Source organism: Bufo bufo, chromosome 3 (assembly GCF_905171765.1).
Source record: "Bufo bufo chromosome 3, aBufBuf1.1, whole genome shotgun sequence".
NCBI lineage: Eukaryota > Metazoa > Chordata > Amphibia > Anura > Bufonidae > Bufo > Bufo bufo.
Genome location: NC_053391.1, coordinates 568658287 through 568675662, shown reverse-complemented (window position 1 = coordinate 568675662; position 17376 = coordinate 568658287).

Below are 17376 nucleotides of genomic sequence, written 5' to 3'. Positions count from 1 at the left end.
CTTATTAACCCCTTATTAGCCCCTGATCACCCCTGATCACCCCATATAGACTCCCTGATCACCCCCCTGTCATTGATTACCCCCCTGTCATTGATCACCCCCCTGTAAAGCTCCATTCAGACGTCCGCATGATTTTTACGGATCCACTGATAGATGGATCGGTTCCGCAAAACGCATCCGGACGTCTGAATGAAGCCTTACAGGGGCATGATCAATGACTGTGGTGATCACCCCATATAGACTCCCTGATCACCCCCCTGTCATTGATTACCCCCCTGTCATTGATTACCCCCTGTAAAGCTCCATTCAGACGTCCGCATGATTTTTACGGATCCACTGATAGATGGATCGGATCCGCAAAACGCATCCGGACGTCTGAATGAAGCCTTACAGGGGCGTGATCAATGACTGTGGTGATCACCCCATATAGACTCCCTGATCACCCCCCTGTCATTGATTACCTCCCTGTAAAGCTCCATTCAGACGTCCGCATGATTTTTACGGATGCACTGATAGATGGATCGGATCCGCAAAACGCATCCGGACGTCTGAATGAAGCCTTACAGGGGCATGATCAATGACTGTGGTGATCACCCCATATAGACTCCCTGATCACCCCCCTGTAAAGCTCCATTCAGATGTCCGCATGATTTTTACGGATGCACTGATAGATGGATCGGATCCGCAAAACGCATCCGGACGTCTGAATGAAGCCTTACAGGGGCGTGATCAATGACTGTGGTGATCACCCCATATAGACTCCCTGATCACCCCCCTGTCATTGATTACCCCCCTGTCATTGATTACCCCCCTGTAAAGCTCCATTCAGACGTCCGCATGATTTTTACGGATCCACTAATAGATGGATCGGATCCGCAAAACGCATCCGGACGTCTGAATGAAGCCTTACAGGGGCGTGATCAATGACTGTGGTGATCACCCCATATAGACTCCCTGATCACCCCCCTGTCATTGATTACCCCCCTGTCATTGATTACCCCCCTGTAAAGCTCCATTCAGACGTCCGCATGATTTTTACGGATCCACTGATAGATGGATCGGATCCGCAAAACGCATCCGGACGTCTGAATGAAGCCTTACAGGGGCATGATCAATGACTGTGGTGATCACCCCATATAGACTCCCTGATCACCCCCCTGTCATTGATCACCCCCCTGTCATTGATCACCCCCCTGTCATTGATCACCCCTCTGTAAGGCTCCATTCAGACATTTTTTTGGCCCAAGTTAGCGGAATTATTATTATTTTTTTCTTACAAAGTCTCATATTCCACTAACTTGTGTCAAAAAATAAAATCTCACATGAACTCACCATACCCCTCACGGAATCCAAATGCGTAAAATTTTTTAGACATTTATATTCCAGACTTCTTCTCACGCTTTAGGGCCCCTAGAATGCCAGGGCAGTATAAATACCCCACATGTGACCCCATTTCGGAAAGAAGACACCCCCAGGTATTCGCTGAGGGGCATATTGAGTCCATGAAAGATTGAAATTTTTGTCCCAAGTTAGCGGAACGGGAGACTTTGTGAGAAAAAAATTAAAAATATCAATTTCCGCTAACTTGTGCCAAAAAAAAAAAATTTCTATGAACTCACCATGCCCCTCATTGAATACCTTGGGTGTCTTCTTTCCAAAATGGGGTCACATGTGGGGTATTTATACTGCCCTGGCATTCTAGGGGCCCCAAAGCGTGAGAAGAAGTCTGGTATCCAAATGTCTAAAAATGCCCTCCTAAAAGGAATTTGGGCACCTTTGCGCATCTAGGCTGCAAAAAAGTGTCACACATCTGGTATCGCCGTACTCAGGAGAAGTTGGGGAATGTGTTTTAGGGTGTCATTTTACATATACCCATGCTGGGTGAGAGAAATATCTTGGTCAAATGCCAACTTTGTATAAAAAAATGGGAAAAGTTGTCTTTTGCCAAGATATTTCTCTCACCCAGCAAGGGTATATGTAAAATGACACCCCAAAACACATTCCCCAACTTCTCCAGAATACGGCGATACCACATGTGTGACACTTTTTTGCAGCCTAGGTGGGCAAAGGGGCCCATATTCCAAAGAGCACCTTTAGGATTTCACAGGTCATTTACCTACTTACCACACATTAGGGCCCCTGGAAAATGCCAGGGCAGTATAACTACCCCACAAGTGACCCCATTTTGGAAAGAAGACACCCCAAGGTATTCCGTGAGGGGCATGGCGAGTTCCTAGAATTTTTTATTTTTTGTCACAAGTTAGTGGAAAATGCTGATTTTTTATTTTTTTTTCATACAAAGTCTCATATTCCACTAACTTGTGACAAAAAATAAAAACTTCCATGAACTCACTATGCCCATCAGCGAATACCTTGGGGTCTCTTCTTTCCAAAATGGGGTCACTTGTGGGGTAGTTATACTGCCCTGGCATTCTAGGGGCCCAAATGTGTGGTAAGGAGTTTGAAATCAAATTCTGTAAAAAATGACCTGTGAAATCCGAAAGGTGCTCTTTGGAATATGGGCCCCTTTGCCCACCTAGGCTGCAAAAAAGTGTCACACATCTGGTATCCCCGTACTCAGGAGAAGGTGGGGAATGTGTTTTGGGATGTCATTTTACATATACCCCTGCTGGGTGAGAGAAATATCTTGGCAAAAGACAACTTTTCCCATTTTTTTATACAAAGTTGGCATTTGACCAAGATATTTATCTCACCCAGCATGGGTATATGTAAAATGACACCCCAAAACACATTCCTCAACTTCTCCTGAATACAGAGATACCAGATGTGTGACACTTTTTTGCAGCCTAGGTGGGCAAAGGGGCCCATATTCCAAAGAGCACCTTTCGGATTTAACAGGTCATTTTTTACAGAATTTGATTTCAAACTCCTTACCACACATTCGGGCCCCTAGAATGCCAGGGCAGTATAACTACCCCACAAGTGACCCCATTTTGGAAAGAAGAGACCCCAAGGTATTCGCTGATGGGCATAGTGAGTTCATGGAAGTTTTTATTTTTTGTCACAAGTTAGTGGAATATGAGACTTTGTATGAAAAAAAAAATCAAAAAAAAAATCATCATTTTCCACTAACTTGTGACAAAAAATAAAAAAATTCTAGGAACTTGCCATGCCCCTCACGGAATACCTTGGGGTGTCTTCTTTCCAAAATGGGGTCACTTGTGGGGTAGTTATACTGCCCTGGCATTCTAGGGGCCCGAATGTGTGGTAAGGAGTTTGAAATCAAATTCTGTAAAAAATGACCTGTGAAATCCGAAAGGTGCTCTTTGGAATATGGGCCCCTTTGCCCACCTAGGCTGCAAAAAAGTGTCACACATCTGGTATTGCCGTACTCAGGAGAAGGTGGGGAATGTGTTTTGGGGTGTCATTTTACATATACCCATGCTGGGTGAGAGAAATATCTTGGCAAAAGACAACTTTTCCCATTTTTTTATACAAAGTTGGCATTTGACCAAGATATTTATCTCACCCAGCATGGGTATATGTAAAATGACACCCCAAAACACATTCCTCAACTTCTCCTGAATACAGAGATACCAGATGTGTGACACTTTTTTGCAGCCTAGGTGGGCAAAGGGGCCCATATTCCAAAGAGCACCTTTCGGATTTCACAGGTCATTTTTTACAGAATTTGATTTCAAACTCCTTACCACACATTTGGGCCCCTAGAATGCCAGGGCAGTATAACTACCCCACAAGTGACCCCATTTTGGAAAGAAGAGACCCCAAGGTATTTCGTGATGGGCACAGTGAGTTCATAGAAGTTTTTATTTTTTGTCACAAGTTAGTGGAATATGAGACTTTGTAAGAAAAAAAAATCAAAAAAAAAAAATCATCATTTTCCGCTAACTTGTGACAAAAAATAAAAAGTTCTATGAACTCACTATGCCCATCAGCGAATACCTTAGGGTGTGTACTTTCCGAAATGGGGTCATTTGTGGGGTGTTTGTACTGTCTGGCCATTGTAGAACCTCAGGAAACATGACAGATGCTCAGAAAGTCAGAGCTGCTTCAAAAAGCGGAAATTCACATTTTTGTACCATTGTTTGTAAACGCTATAACTTTTACCCAAACCATTTTTTTTTTACCCAAACATTTTTTTTTATCAAAGACATGTAGAACTATAAATTTAGAGCAAAATTTCTATATGGATCTCGTTTTTTTTGCAAAATTTTACAACTGAAAGTGAAAAATGTCATTTTTTTGCAAAGAAATCGTTAAATTTCGATTAATAACAAAAAAAGTAAAAATGTCAGCAGCAATGAAATACCACCAAATGAAAGCTCTATTAGTGAGAAGAAAAGGAGGTAAAATTCATTTGGGTGGTAAGTTGCATGACCGAGCAATAAACGGTGAAAGTAGTGTAGTGCCGATTTGTAAAAAAGGGCCTGGTCTTTAGGGGGGTATAATCCTGTGGTCCTTAAGTGGTTAAAACATAGAAAATAAGATAAATAGTAAATAACAATAACATAACAATGGTCTAACAGTGACCACAAGATGTGATGTATCTCACTTAGTATGGGAGGCGTTAGGGAAACAGTGGATTAGGGAATGTGAACACTGAGATGGTATATGTGTTCTGAGAGGTAGAGCAACAGGGTGTGGAACCCCGTAAAAATAGTATAACATGGAAGTATACTTAAGGTAATATAGAAAATGTCCAGAGTAGATATCACGGAGGATTTCTTCCCACTTTGGTCCATTCTGGGGTTAGGTTAAAGTGACTTCTGTCAGAGGAATTCCTGTTAGGAGGAGAGTTCATAGCTTTATCTTTGTCTTTAGCGCCCTCCGGTGGCAAGGTGATGTTCCAGTTGGCAAAAGCTTTTGACGCTTCCTGAGGAGAAACTAGAACAGTTGATGAGTTTTGGTATCTCACAATCAGCTTAACAGGGAAGCCCCATTTGTAAGGGATATTGTTATCCCTTAATGCTTTGGTGTAAATTTGAAAATCACGTCTTCTGCTCAGCGTTGCTGGTGAAAGGTCGGTGAATAGGAGTACATTAGAGAATCTTTCAGGAATATCCGACCTCTTTTTCTGAGCTTCCCTCATCAGGGAATCTTTTAGATGAAAAAAGTGGATTCTGGCTAATACATCCCTAGGGATAGAGGCTGGTAAAATTTTGGGTTTAGGAACCCGGTGAACTCGGTCTATGATTAACTCAGACCCTGGGGTATCTGGTAAATATGACACTATAAGGTCCGCAATAAAATCATGCAGCTGAGAGTCCAGAACGCTTTCAGGAATGCTTCTGAATCTAACGTTATTTCTTCTGGAGCGGTCTTCCAGATCGGCGATTTTAAGTTTGATGGTTGCTATATCATCTTCAACCGCATTATGATTATCTACTAATGAGTTATGCGCTGTGACAAACTCCTCCATTTTTTCTTCTAAATGTGCGGTTCTTTCTCCTATGGCGACTATGTCTGTATGAATAACAGAGATTGTCTCTTTAAAATCGCCATGGATAGATCTTTTTAGATCTGCCAGCATGTCCTGCATTGTGGCAACTGTTAAACCAGGGCCTATATCTGGGCCTATATCTGGTGAAGCAGGGTAAGTATCAAGGGGAGGGCTGTATGGCTGCTGTTCACTCACCCTTTTTTGTTTTTTAGGTTCCTGTGGAGGTGGAGAGCCGGACCCTGCTGAGGAGGGAGATCCAGGAGGACGCTGGACTGGTGCCGCTGCAGAGGACAGACAGGACTCTCCCTTTGTGTGGCGGGAACCGGCGCCATCTTGTGAAGTCCCAGGAGCTGGGTGAAAGAACGCCGTCATCTTCTGCGGCTGCGGATCCTTTTTCCTTCCTCTGGTCATCATCGGCAAGTCTGCCGGCTCAAGTGCTGTCCTGGGACAGGTAAGTATATTAAAATTGTGCTGTATTTAAGTCGCTATGTGCCGCTAACGGAGTTCCACAGCCGGAGCTCTGGCACTATGCGACCTCTCCTCCCGGCATCCGGCCACGCCCCCAGGAGCCACTATCAACGGAGGTAGCCGGTCGGGGTGCTAGGCGTTCCGTTACAAATACAATCGATGCAGGATCTTAAATTGAATTAGTCTATGAGCATTGGAAACTGTAGCCTTTCTCACGTTCCTATAAATAGTAGACCACTGTAGTGGAGAGCAATTCAACTCTTGCTCCCACTTACTTGGGCTTTTAAAAGGTGTTACAGTTGCCAGTGCCATTCGGAGTTTAGCGTATAATCTAGATATCTTTACCTTCTCATACTTCTGAGCATCACAATAATCAAAAAATAAATTCTCTCATGGAAAAATACAGCCCCTATTCCTAGAGGCTTCAAATGTATGTTTTAAGCGTGAATACATAAACAAATCTAATGGTGAGCTATGAGTGAAACCAAATTCCCAGAGCGATTTAAAATGACCCGAATAAAAAAGGTGAGACACCTTATTGATACCCTTACGTAACCAATAACCAAAATCTGTAATTTTGAAGAATTCCACCAGCCCCTTGTTCTCCCACAGAGGGGTGAAAGCAAAAGGACTGGAAACTTTAAGAATCTCCTTCAGCTTGTTCCAAACCCTCTGTAGTGAGCAAGGGATCAGCAAAGACTTCCTCATTCCCATATACCCAGTCTCCAAACATGCAAAAATATTCTCTATTGGTTTATCCATAACTTTAGTCAAATACCGTGAAAGTAAACTCTCTTTCAAGTGACAGCAATGCTGAATCTGTGCACATAAATAATAACCTTGAAAAAAAGGAAGTGACAACCCACCATCTGCCTCCGACAACCATAGGTATCTCTGCTTTATACGCACCCTCTTCCTTCCCCAGATTAGGTCGTTAATCAGAATCTCCAATCTATGAAAGAAGATATCATCGATCCAAATAGGGGAAGCACACATCGGGAACAACACAATAGGCAAGATAATCATCTTATTCAATGCTATTCGATCTGTCTGTGCCAATATCAATTTCTGCCAAGCACTTATCTTGGACTTAACTTTATTCAGAACAGGGGCCAGATTAAGCTAGTAAAACCTATTTATGGGAACCCCAATCTTAACCCCCAAATAATCCAAAGTATCATTAGGTGCCAGAACACGGACTCCCCTCCCTTCATCTACGGCCTTCCGGTTCAGCGGGAGGAGCGATGACTTTGTCCAGTTGATCATATAGCCTGATAATTTACCATAATCCTCTATTACCTCTATCACATAAGGAAGCATTTTCCATCCCTGATCCAGGAACAAAATCACATCATCGGCATATAGGCTTATTTTGTCACTCACTCCCGCCACCCGAAGCCGTCTATACGATTATCTAAACGGATCTTACAAGCCAACGGTTCAATAAAAAGAGCGAAGAGGAGGGGAGACAAGGGGCATCCCTGTCTCATCCCTCTCCGCATCATAACAGGGGGAGAACTGATACCATTGATATTGATACATGCAACCGGCTGTTCATATAGCATTTGGGTAATTTCCATAAATAAATTCCCCAGGCCAAACTGAGACATAGTAGCCCACAAAAAAGGCCACTCCATCCTGTCAAACACCTTTGCGGCATCTAAGGACAGGATGGAGTGGTCTATACTGCCCCCAACAGAAAGATTCAGATAAACCCTATATAGACTCATCTGTATTTGGCGGCCCGGGGTGAAACCCGTTTGGTTGGGGTGTACCAGACAAGCTATAACCCTCTTCAGACGATTAGCCAAAATTTTAGCAAGAATCTTAGAATCCGTATTTAGGAGCGATATAGGTCTATATGACCCCATATCGCATGGATCCTTCTCCTTTTTTAACACCAGGATAATCACTGCCATTCTAAATAATGGAGGTAAAGAGCCAAATGCACAGGATTCATTCAAAACTAGAAGCAGGATCGGAAGGAGTGATTTAGAATGATACCTATACAATTCAAACGGCAATCCATCTGGGCCAGGGGATGAGTTATACTTTAGGAATGGAAGTATCGCTTGCAATTCCTCCAAAAGAATAGGGGAGTCCAGCATCTCTCTATCTTGTACAGATAACTGGGTGAGCTCCAATTATTGAAGATATTGATTCATATCACTACGACTAAACATAGAGTCAGACTTATAGAGAGTAGAATAATATTTCACAAATTCCTCCCTAATCTCCTCTGCGGACCTCACCCTATTTCCTTGTGCATTCCTAATTTCCCTTATACTGGTAGCCTCTCTCTGATTGGCCACCAATCGTGCCAGGAACCTGCCCGTTTTACCAGATTCACAAAAGCAATTTTGGCCTTGGAATAGGAGCTTGTGTTGTGCTTTCCTATACAAGAGTGTCTTAAGCTGTAAATTAGCCTCCTTTAACTGATTAATATATTGCTCCTTATGGCAGGCAATTAATACGGCGCGTAGACTCCTTATTGACTCTGTCAGTTGTTGTTCCCTTCGCCGCAATTCAAATCTAAACCTATTAATTTTATTAAAGTATAGGCCCCTTATATGGGCCTTCAAAGCATCCCACACATAATGAATATGTGTTGAGCCTACATTGAAGCCCCAAAATTCCTGTATATCCTGGTCTATTCGGCATTGCTCCCCTATCACATCAAACCAGTGCGAGTTCAGTTTAAAGGTTCTGCTCGAGGCTGGAGCCTCCGCAAACACGATCAAGACTGGGGAGTGATCTGAGATTCCATGAGGTTCATACTTCATTTTCAGAACCCGACGGCTCAAATCCCGGCTTGCAAAAGCCAGGTCAATACGGGACATTGACCCATATAACTGGCTAAAACAGGAGAAAATTTTCTTATTGCCATAGAGGTGGCGCCAGATATCAACCAGCGCCAGCTCCTGGCAAATAGTACTTAAAGGGGATCCAGTCCGACCGTGCCCAGAAAATGCGGAAAACCGATCCAACTCAGGGTCAGGTACTCCGTTGAAGTCACCTGCCACTAGTAATGCACATTGGTTTTTTGTGGCTATATATTTAGCTAACTGTGAGAAAACCGTTGATTTAAATGGTGGAGGAATATAAATGAACGACAATATCATCTCCTGCCCTTTCCAAAACCCGTAGCGGAATACATATCTCCCTTCTTTATCAATCACACTATCTAGAGGCTGAAACTCCATCCCGCGATGGATATATACGCTGACACCTCTTGCATATGAAGAGTAGCAAGCGTGGTACTCAAGAGAAGCCCATTTCCTTTTCAGTGTATAAAGCCTGTCTAATGTTGCATGGGTCTCTAATAGGACCACAATAGCCGGCAAATGACAAACCACAAGATCAAACACCACCGTCCTCTTCACTCTGTCTCCCAGACCTCTCACATTCCAGAATAGAATATTACACGGCATGTCCTATAAATAAAAGTAGATACCAGTCCCCCATCTAAAAGAGAGGCACGCATAACTACGAAGCAAATGACGACAGCCAATCCTTCCCTTACCCCCACCCCGAAAAACCCCCCTACTTGGTTAACAATGCATTTCACAATACCCATCAATCTCTTTCCTTCCTCCAAACCTCCCCCCCGCCATCACCCCTCATTAGCCTCCCCCTCGCCACCTTTCCATCCTCTTTCATAGACCCATCGAATCCAGCCATTGCACCACCTCCGCCTGTGCGGAAAAAAAGCGAACGGAATCACTGTGAACCACCCTCAACTTGGCAGGATATAACATCGAATACTTAATCTTGGCTGCGATCAATCTTTTTTTCACGTCCACGAAAGATCTCCTTTTAATTTGGGTCTCTCATGAGAAGTCGGGGAATATTGATATGAGATTGCCATCAAAGTAAATGTCTGTTACTTCTCTTTTACGTCTGAGAACCCAGTCTCGATCCTTTGAACAGACATATTTTGCCAAAATAGACCTAGGTGGAGCCCCTGGAGGTTTTTTTTTAAAAGGTATTCTGTGTGCCCTTTCCACACAGAAGGTAGATGGATTACAGACTGGCCCTAAGTTTTCAACCAACTATTTTTGGATGAAATTTGAAGGATTATCCTGTTCTACCCCTTCTGGGAACCCTACCAGCCGCAGATTATATCTATGAGACCTATCCTCCAACTCTACCACTTTCTTTTTTAACCAGGAACGATCTTCATCTACTTCTTCTAGTCTCTTTTTTAATACACCATTCTCTAGAGTGACAGAGTTAACTACAGTTTCCAATTCCTTCACTTTTAGTCTCAGCTTTGTCATTTCATCTCTTATTATCGTGACATCTCCCTGTACTACTGCAAGGGAAGAAGCCAATTCTGCAACTGAAGTACTAGTTGAGTTTACTACTCCCAATATATCCTCAAGTTTTTTATTTATATTCTCAAAACCTTCACTCTGGGGCGAACTGGTCTTTAATGAACCCTGTTCTAGCCGGTCCATATTATCCGAGCCCAACTCAGCCTGTGGGGCAGCCCTCTGTGTGCCTCCTCTGGTTTTGGGTGGTGGTGACTTCAGAAATTTGTCTAATCGGGCCTGTGGATTCCCCCCCGAACCACTTTTCGGCGAAGACAGTCCTCCTGATTTGCGGTACTTTGGCGGCATTTTTATAACAATTCGTAACTTACAACTATAAAAGGAAAAAAGAGAAAGTGCTCTCCAAAGCAGGCAATATAAGTTACAAGGCAGATTTCCAGTAGTAATTCCACTACTAATGCAGGTCTATCTAAATCAATAGCTCATTTAACTATAAGACCAAGGTTTTTTCATACATCTATAAAGAAAATGCCCAGTGACCAATATTGCCGAATACCTAAGTATTCCACAGACCAAGAGAAAAAAAACAGTAACCAATATTGCCAGATACATATAGGGGGAAAAACATAAATGCTGGGTAGATACAAAATAACAACACACAGGCTGAATACATATACATATAGCCCCCCCCCCCACACACACACACACTGATAGGCTGCCTCAGGTTGCCAGAGGACACAGAAATACCAAGATCCAAAAGCAAGTAGGGCCACTATAAATCTAAATATCTTGTTGAGGTAGGAGTTTATCCACATGACAGTCATGCACACTAAGTATGCCAACAGGTCACTTGCTGGGCGCACCGTCCTGCATATCAAAATTAAGCCCCACAAGTATGGCCTTTCCAGCCACACCACTGAGTTTTCGGAGCCCCCAAAAAGCTACCTCGCTAGCACCTGATAATTCCCCAAATGCAAGCCGTCTCAAAACAGAAGAAAAAGAGTCGGGGTGCTTGTCAGGCAAGGCGTCATGCAGGGGGGGGGGGCCTTAACGCAGCGAGGTTCATTCCTCCTACTTCACGGCGGCCACCTTTCAGCCCACCGGGATCTCCAATCAGGGCAGACCACCAAGATCTCCAAAAGGCTCCGCAGATGTCCCAAGAGAAACAGGAAAACAAAAAAGAAACCCTGCAGCACCACTCGCCTGGAGGTAAGTGCCGACTCTGACACCACCCGGAGGTAAGTACCCTTGGCACAGCCTCCTTTCACTCCAGCCCAGAGTACCTGCTTCACCAAAAAGTGCAGCGTCCCTTCATCTCAGGACGCATGACCACTCCGCCACCCGATCAACCCCTCTATACTCCACCAGCATCCGGCGGCATGAATCAGGCAGCAGGGATCCGGCAGCAGGCAACAGGAGTCAGGCAGCAGGCACCAGGAATCAGGAAGCAGGGGACAGGCGGCAGGTCACTACTCAGCCGGTCACTTCACAGGCAGCAGGGTGCAGACAGCAGGCAACAAACATCAGGCAGCAGGCGACAGGCGGCGGGTCACAGCCAGGAAGAGGAGCGTCCCAGCCTCTCAGGACGCATGCCCGCTCCAAGACAGCTGGGCTCGGCTGATCAAGTCTGGTCAGAGCTCGGCGTTCCACCACATCAAGGCGCGAGGCAAGGAGAGAGAGTAGAGGACGGCCGGAGGAGGATCGCGGCACACCTACGTCATGCCGCTACCTGAGCTTTTCCTTGTTTAGCTCAAGTAAAATTATTTTAAAAAGTTATGGATTTCAGAATAAGGCGACTCAAACACAAATATATACATATATTTTTTAAAATAATAAATAGAACATAAAAACAGAAAAAATGAGCGTGGAATTGTTCTTCCTGGAATATATCAGATGAGATGTCACAGAATATTGTGTTGTTAGCTCCTTCCCTGCACATTATGACATCACACACATTATATAAGAGGCTGCAGTGCCCACATTCCGTAGAGTTGTAGTTGGCGTTAGAGGTAAGTCCACCGTGTCCTCAGCTCCTGTTGTGTCCATCATCTTCTTCTATCATGTCTCCTCTTCAGTAATGGCAGCTTCTTTACCTTTCCTCTTCTGCAGGTTTTTTTTGGAGAATTGTGTGAGTCGGGTAAGTGGGGTTTGAATCTGTAAAGATCTTCAGTGTCTGAAGGGGTGGGGGTTGGGGGTGTTCAAAGAATTTATAAGAACCCATATTAAAATCCATAATAAGTCCCTTCCCCCAAAGGAGCAAAAAGGTGAAAAACGTCTGTAGTAACTAAACCTGTGTACTGTATGTAGTACAGTAATTTCCTATAATCTTCCATGCATAAGGATGCCAGAATATTGGACTATAGTGAGGACAGTATTTCTTCTAGTATTAACTTCTGTCACCAAAATTCTGTTTTGTTTAATGTTATAAAATATATTTATAGGATGGGAGCCAATGAAATGCTGTCCTCTTGCAGCCAATACTAGGGGGAGCTTACCATATTTAGATGTATAAATCCACCACTAGGGGGAGCTCACTGCATTTTGATGTATACAGCCACTACTAGGGGTAGTTCACTGTATTTGAATGTATACAGCCACCACTATGGGGAGCTCACTACATATGGATGTATACAGCCACTATTATGGGGAGATCACTGCATAAATATATATATATACAGCCACCACTATGGGGAGCTCACTGCATATGGATAAATATATAGCCACTACGAGGGGAGAGCTCACTGTATATAGGTATATACAGTCACCACTAGGGGAACCTCAATGCATTAAAGGGGTTATCCTATGACTAATGTAAAAAATGAAAATCAGACATCATATAGAACATGACAGTCTCTTTTTAACAAATTTATAACCAGCCCTGTACCTCACATGGATCCATACATCTCCCCATTCACTGTTCCAATTCCTCTGCTAGATTTGTACCAAGCTGACAGCCCAGGAGGCGTGTCTTTTCTGCTGCAAATCAGAGGGCGTTTCCATGATCTCCCTATTACAACTCAGAAGGCAGTTGAAGGATGAAACTGAGCATGTGTGTCCTTCTCAGTGAGCAGGACAAAGAAATAAGAAAATAACAAACAGCAGGTGGCGCCATACAGATACATTTTATTGAATAACTCAGTGGCTATGCTTTTTGGTGGGACAACCCCTTTAAGATGTATACAACTAGTATTGAATTCAACAAGGGCTATATGAGTCTGTATGTAGATAGCTCCAACTAGTGATGGATTCAGGAAAACAGAATTTTATAATGTAGGTTTAAAGGGGATGTCTGTTTCTTTTATACCGATGGCCTATTCTCAGAATAAATTATCAATATCTGTTCAGAGGGGTCCGACAACTCATACTGCCGTCAGTTAGCTGTTTGGGAGTAGCTCCTCCGCTGAAAGTACAGTTGTGTATTGGATGTTGCTGGTTATTGCAGTCTTTCCCATTGAAGTGAATGGGTGTAATGCTGCAGTAACCCCAAATTCCCAAACAGTTAAACAGCAGGGAGCTGGGTGTTGGATATCGGCTGATCAGATTTGAAGGTCTATCCTGAAGAATGTCCATCAATATAAAAGAATTAGATAACCATTTTAATTCTTAAGACTATATCTTTGGGTTGTGGGTACCAGTTAAATATATAATGTTTACAAATTATATTCTGTTCTCAAAAAGGATCCAGTAATGAGTTATGACAATTCTTTGTATAGCACCACCTGGTGTTTAAATTATATAGGAATATGCATAATCACCTAATGAGCTGGGTACTGGTGGACAAGTTTAGTCACTCTCCCCACAGACAAGTCTCTGCCTGGTTAGCATCTAGTTTTTTAACATCATATGAACTGCAGACATTACTCATTCTACATGATCTATATAAATGGCTCATTCACACTACCATATGAATGGGTTGCATGAATTTTGTGGAACAGGTGTGGACCCATTCTTTTCCACTATATGCTGTCCTCATCAGTAGTTCTGTTCCGTGGTCCCGCAAAAAAGATAGAGGGTGTCCTATTCTTGTCCGCAATAGTAAAACAGATTCCCTTTAGAATGAATCTGTTACCAAGAGACTCACTGTTACACCAAGCACAGTGCCTTGCAGTACTAGCTCACTTGAGTTTAATGATTCCTTTCCTTAGCAATCCGTTGATACATGCTTCTTTCTGGAGCAAAAGTACTTTTAATCCATGCGAAAACGTGTACTGTGTACTCTTGCTTCTTCTGCTACCTCTGCCAGCCTCTTCCTCGCCTTCTTCATTGAGGTGGTTACATTCCTTCATAGTCATCTAGAGTTGCTTGGACCCACCCTAGGTGCACTTAATGTTTATTTGCATATGGATTAAAAGCATTCTATCTCCAGACTGAAGCCACAGATCATTACATTCAGCTGAGCTAGCCCTACATGGCATTACGACTGGTTTAACTGTGAATTTCCTGGTGATTACTTTAAATTTGGGTCTGATAAATTGAGTTGTTCATTACTAAAATCAAAATTGTAAAATAGGTAAAGTAGACATCGATATAACTCAGAGATAAATCTGTAAGTGTCTTTGTTGCCCGACCAGCTATACCTTACAACATGGGGTAGTCGGCAGGATTGATGTAAGTATACTGACTGAACAGTAACACCATCCTTCATCCTCTAGGAATTACAGATCTGTAGAGTAGAAAGTTGATGTCCTGGATTCTTATTGTCTTCATTATTCTTTAACAGATTTGAGAAAAAAAAAAGGAGGAGGAGGAGATAGAAGAGGTGGAGGAGGAGATGGAGGAGGAGGAGGAAGAGAGGCAGGAGGAGGAGGCGGCAGTGGAGGAGGAGGCAAGAGAACATCTGGTGTATGTATCACTGTAAATGATGGTGTAATGATATACAAAAATGTGTAGACCATTGACTGTTACCCCCAATATATCGTCTTCATTGTCCTGGACATTACCCCACATTCTCCCAATAAATAAAGCATCAAGACCTCATCTGTAATCTGCAGAAAATGTGTAAAACCCCTAAAAACATACATTTCTCAAAATCAAATAGATGCAGCCATCTGGTTGGTCACTATCAGACTATAGCACCTCTTCTCATAAATGAGGTCAATTGTATCATCTCTATGGACATGTAAATATAATATATATGTGCTGCCGAAAGGAAATATTTCTACGCCAGATGTTTTATGTCCAGCAGAGTGGGTAACATCATGGAGGAAGAGAACAATGTCTTGGAGGAGGAAGAGGATTTATTAGTTGAGGAGGATAACATCGCAGAGGAGGAAAATGATATATTGGAAGAGGAGGATAACATCGGGGAAGAGGAGATGAGGAGAGATGGGAGAGGAGATGAGTAAGTATACAGTCCACATATAATCAGCAGATTACATTCTAATATAATAGACCTCATTACATTATGCAGCATGTACACAACATGGTGCCACATATACCTTGTTATAAACATAGCAACCACTGGAGGGTGCCAGTAATGTAGCAGATTGTACATTACAGAGGTGACATAAGTCTGGTGTAGTGATAACATTGCGAAGATCAATGAATGTTACCCCAATATGTTGTCTTCATTTTCTTGAACGTTACCCCAGACAAAGCACCAAGGCCTCATCTATATGGAAAATCTATGTGGAAAATCCCTAAAAGCCTAGATCTATAAATGAGGCCTATAATCTCATCTATATGGATGTGACATAACCTGTAGATACAATATTAATCGGCTGCTACAAGGAATTATTTCTATTCAAGATGTTTTTTATCCAACAGAGGTGGAGAGGAGAACATCGAGGAGGAGGAGATAGCAATGGATGGGAGTGGAGATCAGTAAGTATAGAAGGTATAACACATGGCGACACATATACCCCCTATAAACATAAATACCACTAGGGGGCACCAGTCATGCAGCAGATTATACATTACAGGGGTCACATAATGGGGTATGTGCGGTGCAGGTGATGAGGGGCTCCAGTTATTACACATGAGGGGCTGACTGATTTAGGAGTAGTCCCGTTGTATATGTCTGTGTGTAATAATAGGACAAGTGAAGAGTTGGTGATTATGACCAGAGCTGTGTCTTATATTACAGACGGAGGAGAAACATACTTGACATAGAATTGGATAACATCAGGTAAGTTATAGAACAATCATGGCTGCAGGTGACTTGAGGAACCCGACCTACTGTGTCCTAAGAGCTGCACCTAGAGATATATGACATGTTCTGTGTCCAACAGGGAGGACGATGATGGAGAGGAGGAAGAGGAGGAGTTGGACGGGAGGATAAATGGGTGAGTATAGATGTAATGGGCTGATCATATAGACTTATTGAATCCAGAAAAATATGGTGGCACATATAACTTCTATAAACATACCCACCACTAAAGGGCCCTAATAATGCAGCAAATTGTACATTACAGGGGTGACATGAGGAGGTGATTCTGCCCTTTTCTCTAAATATTTATCTGGTGTGGGGAGGGACATGTTATAAATCATATTTTATTGTCAGTGATGATAACCAGAACTTTATCTTATATTATAGAATGTGGAGGATGATGGATAACATCAGGTAAGAACAATCATTGCTGCCGGTGCCCGGAGGAACACGACTTACTGTGTCCTAAAAACTGCACCTAGAGATATATGACATGTTCTTTGTCCAACAGGGAGGACAATGATGGAGAGGAGGAGGAAGAGGAGGAGTTGGACGGGAGGATAAATGGGTGAGTATAGCTATAATGGGCTGATCATATAGACTTATTAATTCCAGAAACATATGGTGGCACATATAACGGCTATAAACATACCCACCACTAGAGGGCACCAGTCATGCAGCAGATTGTACATTACAGGGGTGATATGAGGGGGTGACTCTGCCCTTTCCTCTAAATATTTATCTGATGTGTGGAGGGACATGTTATAAATCATATTTTATTGTCGGTGATGATAACCAGAACTTTATCTTATATTATAGAATGTGGAGGATGATGGACAACATCAGGTAAGAACAATCATGGCTGCCGGTACCCGGAGGAACTCGACCTACTGTGTCCTAAGAACTACAACTAGAGATATATGACATGTTCTTTATCCAACAGGGAGGAAAATGATGTAGAGGAGGAGGAAGAGGAGGAGGTCGACAGGAGGATGAATGGGTGAGTATAGCTATAATGGGCTGATCACCTAGAATCCAGAAAAATATAAGGATAAAATATGGTG